Source organism: Malania oleifera, chromosome 3 (genome assembly GCF_029873635.1).
Source record: "Malania oleifera isolate guangnan ecotype guangnan chromosome 3, ASM2987363v1, whole genome shotgun sequence".
NCBI classification, from domain to species: Eukaryota; Viridiplantae; Streptophyta; class Magnoliopsida; order Santalales; family Ximeniaceae; genus Malania; species Malania oleifera.
In genome coordinates this window covers 37,392,707-37,410,556 of record NC_080419.1, presented here as the reverse complement: position 1 = coordinate 37,410,556, position 17,850 = coordinate 37,392,707, and positions in this window count along the sequence as shown.

Genomic DNA, 17,850 nt, shown 5'->3' with positions numbered 1-17,850 from the left:
CAATCTCATAGTTATACTGAATCATACTGTTTATAAAATCATTTAATATAACTAGTAATTCTAAAATTAACTAGGAAGAATAGCTAGCTGATGTTATATAATACCCCCCATGATGGGTTGTGCAGACCGAAGGCGGGACCCGACAATGGTTGGCCAACCACTACTGAGTCAAAAATGTTTGTAAGTACGATAGGCCCGCCACACCCTAGTTCGGACTACCAGGTAGACATCTACAACTCTACACTTAAAGTCACATCGACTATCCATCTCCCACCCCCTCTACTTGTAGGGGCAGTTAGGACAAGTCTGAACTGAACTGAACTATCATCCGGGTTCTGGTAACATATAATACTTGATAATATACTGTTTAAACATAAATAGATTGATAACATTTTCTGATTTCTGTAAGAACATAAATAATTACGGCATTGTGTCGATTACATTCATAACTTCGGCCTTGCGCTGAAAACATGCAAAATCCATGGCTTTACGCTGGCTATCAATCACGGCTTTGCGCTGAACATAACATGCATACTAATATGAATAAATGTACTGTTTATCATATATACTGAAATCCTAGTTTACTGTATTATCATGTTATTCCTGAAAATAACTGCAAATATGATTTTCCTATAAAATTGAGTTAACATAATACAATTTGCGTAAAATAATATTCATACCACACAAACTGAATAAAATCATGAATTCTATTCTGAAATCATATTTCCTGACATTCCATACTAAAAATATATATTCCTGTGTAACTGCAGTATTTTCCTAAATATACATTTCTACAAATATGCTTATATATAATACATGCTTCCCGAAAATTAATTTGCTAATAAATAATAATAATTTTCATGAAAAATTACTGCTTTAGTTTACTCCCTTACCTGACTACTGAAAAGCCCTACAGGATCTAGTCCTACACCCGTAGGGTTCCCTGTTCAACACCCTGAAAGTAATACCTTCCTGAACAAAACTTCAGTATTTATTCGAGTACTACATTTTATTTAATTGTAGAAAAGGCAAATATTAAATAAAGAGCCTTACTTTAAATTTGGGATGGAGTTCAGTCAGCCCCACCACCGATCCACTCCAGCAGACTTGAAGAGAACTTTCCCAGGAGTGTCGTGGTGGCCTCGGATCGTCGAACCGGCAAGAATCTAGCCCAGAATCTTAGAGAGAAGGGTAAAGGGACGAACATGAGAGAGAGAGAGAGAGAAGAGAGAGTGATATTTTTTGTGAAATTTTCTGCTGAAAAATCAAGTTTAGATTATTTATACACTTGCACTCGTTGACGAGCCACATCACTTCGTCAACAAGGCCACGAAGGAAGTTTGCCGACGAACGCTTATTCCTCGTCATAGAAATTCAGAGTTGAAAATAGTCTCTCAGTATCTTCTCATCGACGAGACACATGTCTCTGTCGACGATCCTAATAAGCCACTTTGTCGGCGAACGCTTCGTGTTCGACGACGAGGACCTGCTGTGACCCCCTTTGACAATTTTATTTTTCTCCCTCTTTATTATTTAATCATTATAATTTCTTCAGGTCTCTATATTCTCCCCTTCATATAAAATTTCTTCCTCGAAATTTACTATCCATATGATTCACTATTCCTTAAAAACAAACAGTCTACTTATTTTATTACTTACCCTCACTTATGGTGGAGGAATACCGTGGTTACATTCAAAGTTCTGGGAGATTATATATATAAAATAAAATTTCCCCAAAATTAAAATATTACTTACTAACTAAACTAATACATGCACTGACTAACCTACAAAAGAAACATTACATAATTACTTACACTTTACCTGATTATGACTGAATCCCATGGAACAATTCTGGGTATTTTCGTCTTACCTCTTCCTCGAGTTCCCACGAAGATTCTTCTACTGCGTGATTTCTCCACAGGACTTTTACTAGAAAAATCTTCTTATTACATAATTTCTGTTCTTTCCTGTCCAGAATCTGTACTGGTACCTCCTCATAAACTAGTGAATCACTGAACTCTAATTCACCATAACTAATTACATGAGAAGTGTTTGGGACGTATTTCCTCAACATGGAGACATGGAGTACGTCATGTATTCTAGACAAAACAGGGGGCAAAGCTAACCTATAGGCAACTGGCTCCACTTTCTTTAGAATCTCAAACGGGTCAATGAACCTAGGGCTAAGTTTACCTTTCCTTTTTCCTGCCTGACTCACCCTTTTCATATGTTGAGCCTTAGAACTTTCTAGACGACCTTCTGTTCTTCCTAAAGAACTTGCTGAATTTTTGGGTAAGCATAGGGTTAGCCTGGATATGCGTCTAAAGGGGGGGTGAATAGACACCTTTCGTGGATATACAACTTTTTCTACAATCACAGAGTTTTCTTGGCAAGAACAAGGATATTATATCACAGTATATATAAAGCAAATAGAAATAAATGAGCAACACATGAGAGAAGGGATAAGAGAAGCTTAACTCAGCGATGGTAATGTGGTTCGCCACCAAGCCTACGTCCACGCCTTGAGACCAACTCAAGGATTCCCAAAATCCACTATATAACCCTCTTTCCCGGCGAAGAAGCCTTTACAACCCAGTTGCTCACAACGAGCTTTAATAATGGTACTCACCTAGAGTCACCTTATAATAACTCACAAAGAGCCTTCCAATACAAAGAATTTGAAAAGCAAGTAGATACAATGTAGAATGCTCCTCTTTGAGCTAAATATCCCAATAGAAACCTCACACTATTCCCTCTTTGTAAATGGCATGTAGAACAAGAGTAAAGAGCAAGAGGGCAAGATAGCACAAAGTGAAACCCTGTATGAATGCACCATAATTGTTCTCAACAACCAATATGCTTAACTAGTTTGAAATAAATGCATAAGAACCATTTTAAAGGCCAAAGGGACGAGCTGAGCGCTGGAGAGCCGTTAGGCATTAATTGATATATGATAGATTGAAAACTAGTCATTTTGGGGCATTTAATGCAGTTTGCAGCCCGACATTCGTTGACGAGCCCATGTGTACCTACGTCGACGAAGCCCTGTGTTTGTCGATGAACCATTGGTTATGAATTTAAATGGGTCTCAATTTCTTTTCATTGACAAGTACCTTGTGTACATCGATGAACCACTGCATTACCTTCATCGCCGAATCCCCTGTATTCGTTGACGAAGATGCTCTGAACTTTTAGGTGGTCTGAGTATCTTTTCGTCAACGAGGACCTTGTGTACGTTGACGAACCACACATTATCTTCGTCACCAAATCCCTTGTATTCGTCAACGAGGATGCTCTGAACTTTTTAGATGGTCTTGGTATATTTTCGTCGACGAGTACCTTGTGTATGTCAACAAGGTGTTTTGTTGTGCTCGTCGACGAATACAGGGATTCGTTGACAAACCCTTTACTGATCATTTTAAAACTGTTCAAACTTTGGGTTAAAGTAAAGGCTTCATCTTGTTTTAGAAATAATATTTAATCTATTTTAAGATGTCTTGGGTTTAATGAAATATGTTTGAAAGTTATAGACATCTTATGCAGTTTACTTGACTTGATATGTATGTGTGATACTAGTGCCTGTGTTCTAGTCTATCGTGAACTAAATGCATATGCAATTTTGTCCATCTCTTGCTAGTTACTTTTGACCAACACCATACACAAGAGATTACAATATCAACATTCCTTACTCACACACACAACCCAGAGCTTGTGCTTGCTATGTCGGATCCATAAATGCTTTGGTTGAGTGGCTAAGTTGCGGATATGTCATATATTGGACTTTGTTGATGGTCATATGCTTTTTGCTAGTTTGAGACTTGTTTAAACCTTATGTTTGCTTTGGAACTGTCCTGTGTATCTGAACTGAACTAGAGGAAAACTATAACTAACCTTAAAGAACTGTTAATGGGTTGTTGTCATCAAAACAAGGCTAGAATGAAAGTCCTTAAGTAATGATTGAAATAATAAAGATAAAAATAGATAAAATAACAAATAAATAAATAAAAGGAATGGCGTGGAAAAAAGAAGGAAAAAAATTAAAATTAAAATTTAAGAAATTAAATTAAATTAAGATAAATTAAATAAATAAATAATTAGTAATTAAATTAAAATTTTATTACATTGGATTAAAAAAAAACTTAAAACTAATTGAAATAAGATATATATATATATATATATCTGTAAAGTTAAAGTAAAAGAAGAAAAAAGAAGAAAGAAGAAGAAGAAGAAAAAGTCAGAGAAGTACGCGCCCCCCCTCCTCTACAAGTTCTTGCTGCAACCGCGCTCCACCTCCGTCTCCGTCTCTCTCTCTCTCTCAATTTCTTGGCGAATTTGCAGCGAATTGGGAAACAGAAGGTGTCATTAGATTCCTAGTTCCGCTGCCGACATTTCTGCTGGAGCAGATTGGTCGTGGGAACGACTTAGGCATTGCTCTTGAGGAAAGGTAATTTTTTCCCATTTTATCAATTTTGCTTTAAATCTACTATTAAATCAACGATGGGGTACCACCACGTGGTCCCAGTCGTCGTCATCGTCATTTTGATATAGGTAATTTTTCAATTGGGATTTTCTAGGCCTTACATAAAAGGAAAAGTGAGATTTAGGAAATTTGGCAAATTAGTTAAATTTGCGGGTATAACTATTAATTGAAAATTTTGACCCTAGAAAATATTTAAATAGTATTTTATTTAGGAATAGTTTAAATGAAATTGGGGTTTTTGATTCAGAGCTCAGGTGAGCGTCGCGGGTGTAATTTTGGGCCCGCGGGCATAATTTAGAAAATTAAGTGGGAGTGTTAAATATTTGTTTAAATGTTAATTTGAGATGTGTGGAGCTTAGGGAAGGCTAGATGGGTAGTATTTTGGGGAAATGAATTAATTAATTTGGAAAATTTGGTAATTTGACTATATTTAAAGGTGTATTTATTTATTTAGAATTTATGAGTCTAGAAAATATTAAAATAATATTTTATTAAGGATTAATTACATGGAACTAGAATTTTTAATTCAGGATCCGGGTGAGCGCCACAGGTATTTTTCTGGAGTCCATGTTAGTGTAGTTTGAGAATTCAAGTAAGGGGGAAATTTATATATTAAATCAGGTTTTTCATGAATTAAAAATGATTATATGTTATTTATGTATGTATGTTTTTATGTGGGTTTAAAATGCCAGCCATGAAATTTATGTTTTCTGAGCCTATGATTGTCGATATAGTTGTGTATATGTGAAAGTGAACGAATGGAAGTGAAAAGAATTTTCTGATGAATTAAATAAGAAATGATATGTATTTTGAGCATATAAATGTTAAATATGGGTTGGTTTATTTTATGAGCAATATGTATGAATTTTACTATTAAATTGTGTGGCATGAGATTCTATGCAAATATATGTTAAATGTATGAGATGCGGGCTAAGTAAGTAAAGCAATGAAAATAAAATATGATATGGACAATGTTGCCTGTGTATGTTAAATACAACCATGTAAAGGTTCAACAGCTAAAAGCCGGGTTAGCAGATTTTAGCACATTTCTATGTGGACTAACATCCGCGTAACTCTTCTGCCGACTCTGAGCTGATCTAATCCTCTCCCGAATCAAACCTACCTTCTCAGATGCCTACTGCACGAGTTCAAGCCCTAAGACCTGACGTTCACCGATCTCATCCCAATACAAAGGAGATCGACACCTCCGACCATACAAGGCCTCGAACGGTGCCATCCCTATACTAGCTTGGAAGCTATTGTTATAGGCAAACTCCACTAGTGGCAGAAACTGAATCCAACTACCACCGAAGTCCAATACACAAGCCCGTAACATATCTTCCAAAGTCTGTATTGTCCTCTCTGACTGTCCATCAGTCTGGGAGTAGAACACTGTACTGAAAGTAAGCTTCATCCCCAATGCTTCCTGCAAGCTCTTCCAAAATCGAGAAGTAAACCTCGTATCCCGATCTGAAACAATGGACACCGGTACCCTGTGCATTCTCACAATCTCATGCACGTACATATCAGCTAGCCTATTCAAAGGGTAGCTAACCTTCATTGGTAGAAAGTGAGCAGATTTCGTCAATCTATCCATAATTACCCAAATAGCATTCTGTCCGTGAAGCGTTGTCGGTAATCTGGTAACAAAGTCCATGGAAATATGCTCCCACTTCCACACCAGAATAGGCAAAGGCTACAACGGCCCTACTGGTCTCTGATTTTCAGCTTTCACCTGTTGACACCTCAGACACTGCTCCACAAACCAAGCAATATCCCTCTTCATACCACTCCACCAGAAAGACTCGCGCAAATCCTGATACATCTTCGTACTACCCGGATGTACCATATACAGAGAACGATGCGCTTCCTCCAGAATTGTCCTTCTAATCTCATCGCCATTTGGAACACACAGTCTGGTCCCAAACCTCAACTCACCTCTTTCAGAAATGTTAAAATCCGCAGCTGAACCATGCTGCACTTTCTCCACAATCTCAACTAACTCTACATCATTGGCCTGCGCGGCTTTAATATGCTCAAACAAAGTCGGTTGAATCACCAAGCTAGCAATGAAAGCCTGATGATCACCGAACACCATTTCCATGCCAAGGCTTTCCAGGTTCTACCTGACATGATGCTGAGTTACAACTGCAGATACTGCTGCATGTTCTGACTTCCGACTCAATGCATCAGCTACCACATTAGCTTTTCCCGGATGGTAGCTAATCGTGCAATCGTAGTTCTTAATCAACTTTAGCCACTGCCTCTGCCTTATATTCAGCTCCTTCTGCATGAAAAAGTACTTGGGGCTTTTGTGGTCAGTGACAACCTCACACTGAATACCGTACAAATAGTGTCACCAGATCTTCAAGGCATGAACAACAGCAGCTAACTTTAGGTCATGCGTAGGATAATTCTTCTCATACTCAGTTGCCAAGAAGCATAAGCTACCACCTTACCCTATTGCATAAGTACACATCCCAAACCTTTCAGGGACGCGTCACTATAGATCACAAAACTCCCATCCCCTGAAGGAATGGTCAACACTGGAGCAGTAACCAACCGATGTTTCAACTCAAGAAAACACTGCTCGCAATCACTAGTCCAGTCAAATTTAACTTCCTTCTTAGTCAATCGTGTCAGAGGTCTAGAAAATTTAGAGAATCCCTCCACGAATTGATGATAGTAACCCGCCAGTCCCAAAAAACTCCGAACCTCTTGCACGCTCTTCGGTCTAGCCCAGTCGACCACAACTTCGATCTTGCTAGGATCAATAGAGATACCGCCCTTAGACACCACATGGCCTAAGAACATGACCTGTTTCAACCAGAATTCACATTTCTTCAGCTTAGCATACAACTTCTTTTCCCGCAGGATCTGCAGCACTAACCTCAGATGTTCCACGTGCTCTTCCGTACCCCCTGAGTATACCAGAATGTCATCTATGAATACCACTACGAATCGATCTAGGTGCTCATGGAAAACCCTGTTCATCAGATCCATGAACACCGCTGGAGCATTCGTCAACCCAAAAGGCATGACTAAGAACTCATAGTGGCCGTATTTGGTTCGAAAAGCAGTTTTCGCTACATCCTCTGCTCTAACCCTCACCTGATGATATCTTGACTGCAAATCGATCTTCGAAAAGACCTGCGTCCCTTGCAATTGGTTAAAGAGATCATCTATACGAGGCAAAAGGTAACGGTTCTTCAACGTCACCTTGTTGATCTCACGGTAATCAATGCATATCCACATCGACCCGTCCTTCTTCTTCACAAACAGTATTGGAGCTCCCCAGGGCAAAACACTAGGTTGAATGAATCCGCTGTCCAGTAATTCCTGCAACTGCTCCTTCAACTCCCGAAGTTCTGCAGGAGCCATTCGATACGGAGCTTTAGAGATCGGTGCCTTACCGGCCAGCAACTCTATCACAAACTCCACCTCGCGATTTGGAGGTAAACCGAGTAAATCATTTGAAAACACGTCTGGAAACTCATTGACTACCCAAATGTCCTTGAGCCTCAACTCATTCCGCGATGGTTCCTGCACACAAGCTAGGTACCCCTAACAACCATCCAAGAGTAACCTCCTCGCCTGTAATGCTGATAAAATCTGTGGCATCGAACGCACACACGATCCCACGAACTCATACTCCTGCTTCCCAGGAAGTCTTAACACTACTACCTTCTTCCTACAGTCAATCACTACATTACTGAAGAACAACCAATTCATTCCCAATATGACGTCGAAACCCGACATGTCGTATACTACAAGATTTGCCGGTAGCGGTCTCTCCTGAATCACAACTGGGCAGTTTCTTAATACTTTACTACAAATCGTTACACTCCCAGTCAGCGTAGTCACAGACAACATCTCATTCATCACACAGGTTTCCACCTCACACAACTTCACAAAACTAGCAGATATGAAGGAATGAGTTGCCCCCGAATCAAATAAAACAACAGCTCTATTCGAAAGCAATAACGTGGTACTTGTCACCACGTTCCCAACATTTTCTGCATCTGTTGGAGTAAGTGAATATACTCTCGCGGGAGCCGTAGTTGCCTAGTGGTTCCCTTGAGGTATTTGATTACTCCCACGGTTTTGACTCTATGTAGGCATAATCCTTCTCAGTTCCTGACAGCTCTTTGCCATGTGGCCTGACTTGCCACAGTTGTAGCAAACACCCCAGAATGGACGACATTTGCCATCATGTCATTTATGGCATTTGGCGTATGGTGCGGAGGATGGGTCCCCCTAAGAACTCTGTCGCTCGGTGTTCTACCGATAACCAAAGCTGTAATTTTTCTTCTTCTTCCTCTGACTCTGCCAAGGTCCACTCTGAGGACCAGAAGATACTGGTCTCTTCTCCTGAACCTGCACTACCTCATCTCCTTGAAGGTCGGTCTCAATTATGGTGGCTTTATCCACCAGAATAGAGAACTCACGGATCTGCAGCATCCCCACAAGATGGCGGATGTCCTTCCTCAAACTCTTCTCAAACCTCTGCGCCTTTTTATGCTCATTCGGAACCAAATACAGTGCAAATCGAGATAACTCGATATATCTAGAAGCATACCTCTGCACCGTCAAATTTCCCTACATCAGGCCCAAAAACTTATCAGCCTTCGCATCTCGGGTGGAGACAGGAAAGTATCTCTCAAAGAATACTCCTTGAAGCGACTCCACGTCATATCAGATGGACCAGCTCTTTGCCTCTCAAGTAGACTCACGACTATCCACCATCGCCTTGCCTCCCCAGTCAACTGGAAGGTAGTGTACAAGACCTTCTGCTTCTCATTGCAGTGGAGGACTCCCAAAATTCTCTCGGTCTTCTTAATCCAGTCCTCCTCCACTATCGGATCAGGTCCTCCTGTAAATGTCAGAGGGTGCATGCATATGAATCTCTCAATGGTACACCCCACATCAGTAAGAGATTTCTCGCGTCTCCTAACACTCCGCCCAATCTCTCGTATCACCTGTCTTGCCAAACCACGAGACACAGAAGGAGACTCATTGCTTGCTGTCTCCTCGGAGCCACCATCCAAGTTATTATCCTTAGGCTTCATTCTGAAAATAGAATAGGAATCGATTAGAATTCCTATATCTTACGCAGTTAACACAATCATAGTCCTAATCATGTCAACTATTACTATCATAGGTCTAAGCCTGTCTCATCACACCAACACGAATCCATTAATGGTCTGCCCTACCTTTACTGGAATTGTCATTCTAGGAAAAACACGGAATACCGCCGACACATCCCGATCTAGCAACAGAACAACCCTCGACCAACACTACCCATTTCCTACATCCTATACTTTGGAATGTACACATCAATACTCCTAACCAAGTCTACAAGACCTAACAACCTGGTTAGCTCTAATACCAAACTGTTATGCCCCGAACCTAGAAATGGGTCCCAAGTGTGAATTAAGTAACCTAACCTGTCTCTATATCAATTAAAACATACATGATACCACATACAAAGAGGGTCCGACCTCGTGGGGTGAACAAATTCCCTATTTACATACATACATACATATATAAGTCCATACTCATCAAAATACGCAGTGAAATACGGTCTTTTATACATAACCAATATCATACCAGAGTCTATACAAGCTAGGATATACCTTCCCGTATACAAAACATACCCCAGGTGTCTACAAAAACCATCCCGACAACGTGGATACCAAAACTCGTATCTAATAGGTACTAGCAATAGCTAAACAACACCCCTCGCTTCCGGATGCTAGGATGCTAGTTTCGGCTACCCGAAGGACCTGAAAAATATTTATATATATTCGGGGTGAGACACCTCTCAGTAAGGGAGAAAACAGGTTATATCAGTGTGTGGCATACTAGTGTCATTTTACATACTTCATAACACTATACATACAATACAGTTTCAAACAATTCCATACATTTCCATACAGTTCCAGTATTTTCACAAAAACCATTCCAGTTCATACGATACCCAAAATATACGTACATACATACATACGGTCAGTGTTGTCACACTAGTTCGCAACTACACAAGGTCACCTCGTCTCATAGCGATTACATTGCTACATACGCAACTACACTGCGACGATCAAGGCCCAATAGTGAATCCATTGCTACATACACAACTACACAAGGTCACCTAGTCTCACAACGATTACATTACTACACATGCAACTACGAAGATCTACGACTTAGGCCCAATAGTGATTACATTGTTACATACGCAACTACACAAGATCACCTAGTCTCACCACGATTACATTGCCACATGCACAACTACGCTGCGACAACCTAGGCCCATAGTGAATCCATTGCTACAAACAGTGTAGAGCACACCTTCGGTGACCAGCCGAAACATACTGGTGATATTTCACACCCCGGATATAGAGCCGGCCACTCTTTCCCATAGTAACTACTCGATACCTAGTAGTTTTACAAATCCTTGGAATCATTTTGGAACTCACATTCCTATACGTTTCAGCTTACGGTAATTAGCCGCCATATAGCTATTTTACAAATACCTGGAACAAAAAACATACATACAAACATACCACACTTATTTGGTTTACGACAAATCATATCGTTTACAAATTCAAGTATACAGTTTATGCAAATATGGATTACGGTCACCTCAATAATACAGTTTTAAAACAACCAATAGTTTTCTAAACAAAGTAGAGATGATACCTGAAATCCCCAATTTTCCCGAAAAATGTAACCCGAAAATCCCGTGTTTTTTTACTAGATAGATTTCCCCAAATAAGTAGTCAAAACGAACATATGATCGTAGCCTATAGGCTTATCGATCCTGATTTCTAAAATGAATTAATATAAACAAAATCCCCTTACCTTAACCTGAAATCCAACTACGAACTCTACGGTCCTCAAAACTATGAATCGAGACTCTGAAATCTACAAACCACAATACAATACGTACTTACAATCTATACTACTACACATATACCAAATCAGAAATGAAAACCGAGCCTTACCTAGATTTTAGCCCGAAACCCAAAATCTTCTGAAACAAGATTCCAATCTGCTAGAAACGTAGAGAATCCTTCACTAATCCTCACAGTAACTTTGGATTTGCGATTCAGGCGACATACGGCAAAGAAATCAAGGAGAGAGAGAGAGAGAGAGAGAGAGCTTCAAAATCTAGAAAGAGAGAGAGAGGATTTCCAAAACTTAGCAATGAAGAAACCCAAAAATATCTTTTATAAGCCTTTGACCCGAGAGGCTTCGTCGACAAATTGGTGTCTTCGTCGACGAAGTCTTTAGGGATTTCATCGACGAGGCAGTGATTTCGTCGACGAACCCTGATATTTAAATTTTCCTAAACCCCTCGGCATTTACTCATTGACGACCCTCTGAATTTCGTTGACGAGTTCTTTACTAGCTTCGTCAACGAATTATGGCCTCATCGACGAAGTCTGTAAAATTTCCACTTTTACCCCTCTTTTACAAAATAAACCCATATATCACGGTTTGGGTTCTTACAGAAAGAGTCACTTAAAGTGAAACACAATGAAATGTTAAGTTACGAACATGAAAGGATGTGAATGATTGAATAATGATAGAAAGAATGGTGTACTATGATATTAGAAATATGTATGTACGTAGAACATGCTATGATTGGGCGAGGCGTACCTTTCGTCTGAGGGCTTGCTGAGTAAGGCGAGTGCACTAGTAGCTACAAATGTGGCAGTAGTCGCATAACGTACTAAGGCAGAGGGAACCTACTTGTATGGGTGGGTAGGATTCCCTATCCTTAGGGCCTTTGCCGGTAAACTATTGTTGAATTGTGTGAGTATGAGATTAATCTACCACTTGAGGGCTTACTGAGTAAGGTGAGTGCTTTGATATGTTTTAATTGTGACCTTAGGGTTACCTAAGTATCAGAGCAGAGGGGTGCTACTTGTATGGGCGGGTAATCACCCCTGCCCTTGGGTAATCTTGTGGGTTAAATATTTGCATGTGATTGTTTAGGTTCAGAAAACGATTTCAATGTTATATGATGATTTGCGAATGAAATAAAAATGATATCTATTTATCTCATGTTGGTCACACGTTGTTTTAATATGTATGTTTCTTCCCTTACTGAGATGTGTCTCATCCGAATATGATTATTTCTTTTCAGGACATCCTCGAGGTCGGGCTTAGAGAGCTCGAGGGTTGTTAGCCTTCTGAGGATTGTATAAAGAGAAAGGGTATATTTTTATATACTTTGGGGGAATGTAAATATTTATGTTTTAAGTTTTAATGTTTTAAGCCTGTTGAAAATGGAATGGTTGTGAAAATACTGAAATGCTTTTGGAGATGTATGTATATATGGGAATGCAGGTATTGGATGGATACTTTGGATTATAGATAGAAATTAGTAAACTCTGGTATTGTGTTATATGGAGATTTTGTTTATGTTTTCCGCTGCGTATGTTATGGATCATGATTTATCAGGGATTTTATCAGGTATAACGCGCCGGACTCAGGTTTAAGGGTTCGGGGCGTTACACCTTAGCCACTAGGTCTAACACATAGCCATATCCTCTCCCGACTCTGATCACTGTATTCACTAGAACTATTAGTGGATATTTTCAAAGCAGTTACTTTCCTTACTTTATTATGCTCATTCAATCTCTAATTAATAGCCATCTCGTATGTAATGAGTGAGCCTATCAGTTCATCTAGAGTCATTGCCTTTATGTCTCTACCCTCGGTTATAGCAGTAGCCGTTGCTTCCCATACTGGTGGTAGTCCCCTAAAAACTTTTTTGATCATTTCGTATGTGGGATAGGTTTTGTCAAGAGCATGTAGTGAGTTAGTGATGTGTGTGAAACGAGTGTACATGCTCTGTATAGATTCACTAGAGTTCATCCTAAAGGCCTCATACTAATTAGTTAACATGTCAATCCTACTGTCCTTTACATATCTAGTGCCCTCATAAGTAACTTCTAATTTGTACCATATTTCCTTGGCAGTGATGCATTCCATAACTTTGTTAAACTCATTAACATCAAGAGCACAGTACAAAACATTCATGGCAGTTGCATTAACATTAACAACTTTCATGTCATCATCAGTGTATTCATTTTTCATTTTAGGTACACTAGCATCTTCTACAGTTTTAATTGGGACATAATTTCATCTGGGTACCACTTTCCACACCTTCCAATAAATATTTTGAAGGTAAATTCGCATCCTCTGTTTCCAGACAGTATAGTTCATACCACAGAAAATAGGAGGACGTGTGGATGAGTGTCCCCATCCTTTGCTAGAGGAGATGACTCGATTGTAGCTGAGAATTGGGTCCAGGACATCGAAGAGATGTTGGCTGTGCTTCCTTGTACGAATGAGCAGAAGGTGATATTTGCAGCATTTAAACTAACAGGAGAGGCGAAGCGCTGGTGGAGATCAGCACGACTGATAGAGGAGCAGAGGCTGGTTCTAGTGCCAATGACTTGGGACTGATTTAAGGAACTGTTCTTTAAGCGATATTTCCCCTCGATTGTTTGGAGCACGAAGGCAATAGAGTTTATGCATCTAGTACAGGGGCAGATGACCGTATCTCAGTATGTGGCTCAATTTATTGAGTTGTACCGTTTTTCTCCACATCTAGCACTTGATGAAGAGAAAAAGGTAAAGAAGTTTGAAGAGGGACTGAGGCAGAATTGTTTGAGCAGGTGATTGGTTTTAGGGATCAAAAATTTACGGAGATGGTAGACAGGGTTGCGATCATTGAGAGTGGTATATAGAGGGGTATAGCGGTACAGAGGAAGAGGAAGAGGCCTACACCTCAGGGTTTTCAGGCTGGCTCCAGTAGGGGTTCATGGAGAGGAGCTCATGATATGGGAGATCAGCGGCAGATGACAGGACCTCGCGAGAATCAGGGTACGCCGACTTTCCTGGCATGTTAGACATGTGGGAGACGACATTTGGGGGAGTGCTGGATTGAGAGAGATGTTTGCTATCATTGTAGGAGACCTGACCACATGACATGTGCATGCCCAGGATTGCCAGATCAGGCTCCAGCTCCCAGGCCCTATTGGGGAGGATATTAGGCGCCTCGTGGAGGCCAGCAGAGGAACTCTATCTGCTGTTCTACCTGAATTTCTTGAAATGTTTATATAGCTGGCGTGAGACACCTCTCAGTAAGGGAAATAAACTAATATCAATGTATGACAAAATGAGTATTTTTGTGTTATACATATAATAGTACATAAAATATATTTGACAAAACCGTCAGTATCATATCTAGATAAAACATAATTTATAATAACATGGAATAACATATTGAGTTTCTATATATGAAATCATCATGTATAATTGTACATGAAATAACACCCTGGATGGATAGTTGGCTGGTGTCATGTCTTATCCCCATATGACAAGGTTGAGCGGCCCGAAGGCGAGACCTAGTAATGGCTGGCCGATCACGCTAGATCAACATAAGTCTGTAAGTATGATGCATCTGCCCCTCCTGGTCCGGATGCCAGAGGGACGCCTGCACTACCATAAAACCACATTGACTGCCAATCTCCCACTACCCCTTACAACAAGTGGTAGCACTAACATATACATGATCGTGATCATATAGTTATGGTACCGTGCTTCCTAAAGGCCTAAACCAAGCCATCTGAGTTCTGATAACATTTAGTAAATCTCAAATAACAATACATAATTGTTTCATAATAACATTTGTCAAAATAATATTTTCATGTATTTTTCCATATCATAATGTATAAACCACGACCCTTATGCCGACATTTGTATTTTGTGAAACACGGCCCTTATGCCGACATAATAAAACATGAAAACCAAGACCCTTATGCCGACATAGCATATCATATAAAAACCCCAGACCTTAAGCCGACATATCATATAAAACCACCATTCTTACGCCGACATATCATATCATGTAAAATCATGGCCCTTACGCCAGCATATATTTAACATACATAGTTTGAAATCTCTGTACTATTTCAATACCATACTTTAAACCTAGTTCCCGTATCATTTTTAATATTTTCTTGAAAACCATAACAACATGATGATTCTTAAAACATAATATTATGATATTACATAAAATCATATAATTTTATACTCATGCCACGCAAAAATGGATATTGTTCTATTCGTAAATTTTACACAAAATCATAATCCTTGCTAAACTGTACTAAAATTGTTTTCCTGTTAACAACAATATTTCCAAACTCAGTTCTATAACATACATAAATAATTTCCTTGAGAATAAAAGCTGAATATTAATAAATAATTTCATAAAAATACTAACTTAGTTTATCCCCTTACCTAACTTATAGAAAAGCCTACAATTTATTCTAGAATTACACTCGTGTGTTTCCCAACTCAACACTCTGAAATTGCATTTCTCCCAACAAAATTTCAGTATAAACCCATATAACGCCTTCCCTTAACCCAGAAACACCAAATACCTTAATAAATATTAAAATAATCAACCTACCAAAATTTTGGGATTGTTCCCAAGTTAGCCTAGTCAACAAATCACTCTAGCAGATTTGTAGAGAATCTTCCCAGGAGTAACGTGGCGGCTTCGGATCGTCGAACCGGCAAGGAACAGAGCTAGATTTCTAGAGAGAAGGGGAGAGAGGTCGTTGGAGAGAGAAAGAGAGAACTTCTGTAAATTTTCCCCATAGAAAAATGGGTTCTTGGGCTTACATAGAAAGCTTGTCCACGTGGCCTCATCGACGAGTCACATTTCTTTGTCGACGAATCAATGAAGGGAGCTCATCAATAATACCTTCTCCTCATCGATGAGTTTTAGAGTCTAAATAGTCCTCTCGGTAACTTCTCATCGACGAAATGCAAGTCCTTTTCGACAAGCCCAAGAATCCTGCTCGTTGATGTGCACTTCTTCACTCGTCGATGAGACCTTACTGAAATCCTTTAAGAAAATTCATTTTTCTCTCCTTTTATTATTTAATTACTATAATTCTTCAGGTATCTACAATATTTACCATGGAAATATGTGGAGAAATCCTAAAGCTTTACTCTCAAAAAGGTTTCTCAAACATGCAAGCATAAGAGAGTAAAACTCTTGAATGAAATAAATGCCCAAATAAAAAAACTCTCTTATAAAAATGATTTTCAAAAAACAATGAAAGAGGGTTTGGAGAGTATAAAAAAATGACCCCAAAATGATTTTTGCAATAAAAAGGTTGTTTAGGGGAACTTTGATTAAGAAATAGTTTGAGAGAATTTTAATGCTAATCAAAGTTACTAATCTGAAGTTATGAGGGAGCATTTATAGAATTTTCAAAAATTATGACCGTTGAGGATATGCTTGGTATTTTAGAAAAGTTTAATTAAAAGTTAATGACATTTTAACCCTTTAAAAAATTTCCAACCCGAGAGGTTCGGTCGACCATGTCAATTTTGAACTACGGATTTGGTCGACCGTTTAGGGCAATTTTGAACCCTTTGTAGGTTCGGTCGACCATGGCCAAAATGAACTATAAGTTCAGTCGACCAAGTAGTTAGTCAGACACGTGTTGGTTTGATCAATTGAGGGTGGTGTGTTCAAAATAGAATGGTGGACCGAGTGAAGTTAACATGTTGACTTCTGACCTATTCGGTTGACCAAGACATTTATACTACCAAGGGGTCAGTCAACCAGGCTTGGTCATTCTGAGTATTTTATCCATATCATGTAGATGCATGCATTATTACAGACCAGAGATATGAAAATTAAATGCATTACAACTAAAATAAAAAATGTCTTCTTCTTTTGCTCTTCATTTTCCATGGAATTCGCCAGTAGTGTGTGAGCTTTATCTCCCTGCTGGCTTCCATTTTTCGGTATCTTATGTTCGTGTTAAAATGAAAACCTGTTAACACACTAAATGCACACATAAGTACTGGTGGTTTGTCAGCATCAAAACAGGGATCAGACTCAAAAAACCAACAAAGGATTAGACTCATCAAAGACTACATGGATAGATTCAATAACAGTTAATGTTCTTTAATTAAATACCCTATAGGCTTTACTACCAAGTGAATAGCCTAGAAAAATTCCTTCATCAGATTTCGAGTCAAACTTTCCTAGGTGTTCATTATCCCTAAGCACAAAGCATTTATAGCCAAAGACATGAAAATATGAGATGTTTGGTCTATGACCATTCCATAATTCAGAGGGAGTTTTATTAAGAGAGGGCTTGATTAAAACTCTGTTCATTACATAGCAAGCAGTGCTCACTGCTTCGGCCCAAAAATATTTGAGTAATTTATGTTCATTTAGCATTGTTATACCCATTTATTGAAAGGACATATTCTTTCTTTCAACAATGTCGTTTTACTATGGAGTTCTAGGTGTTGAGAAATTATGA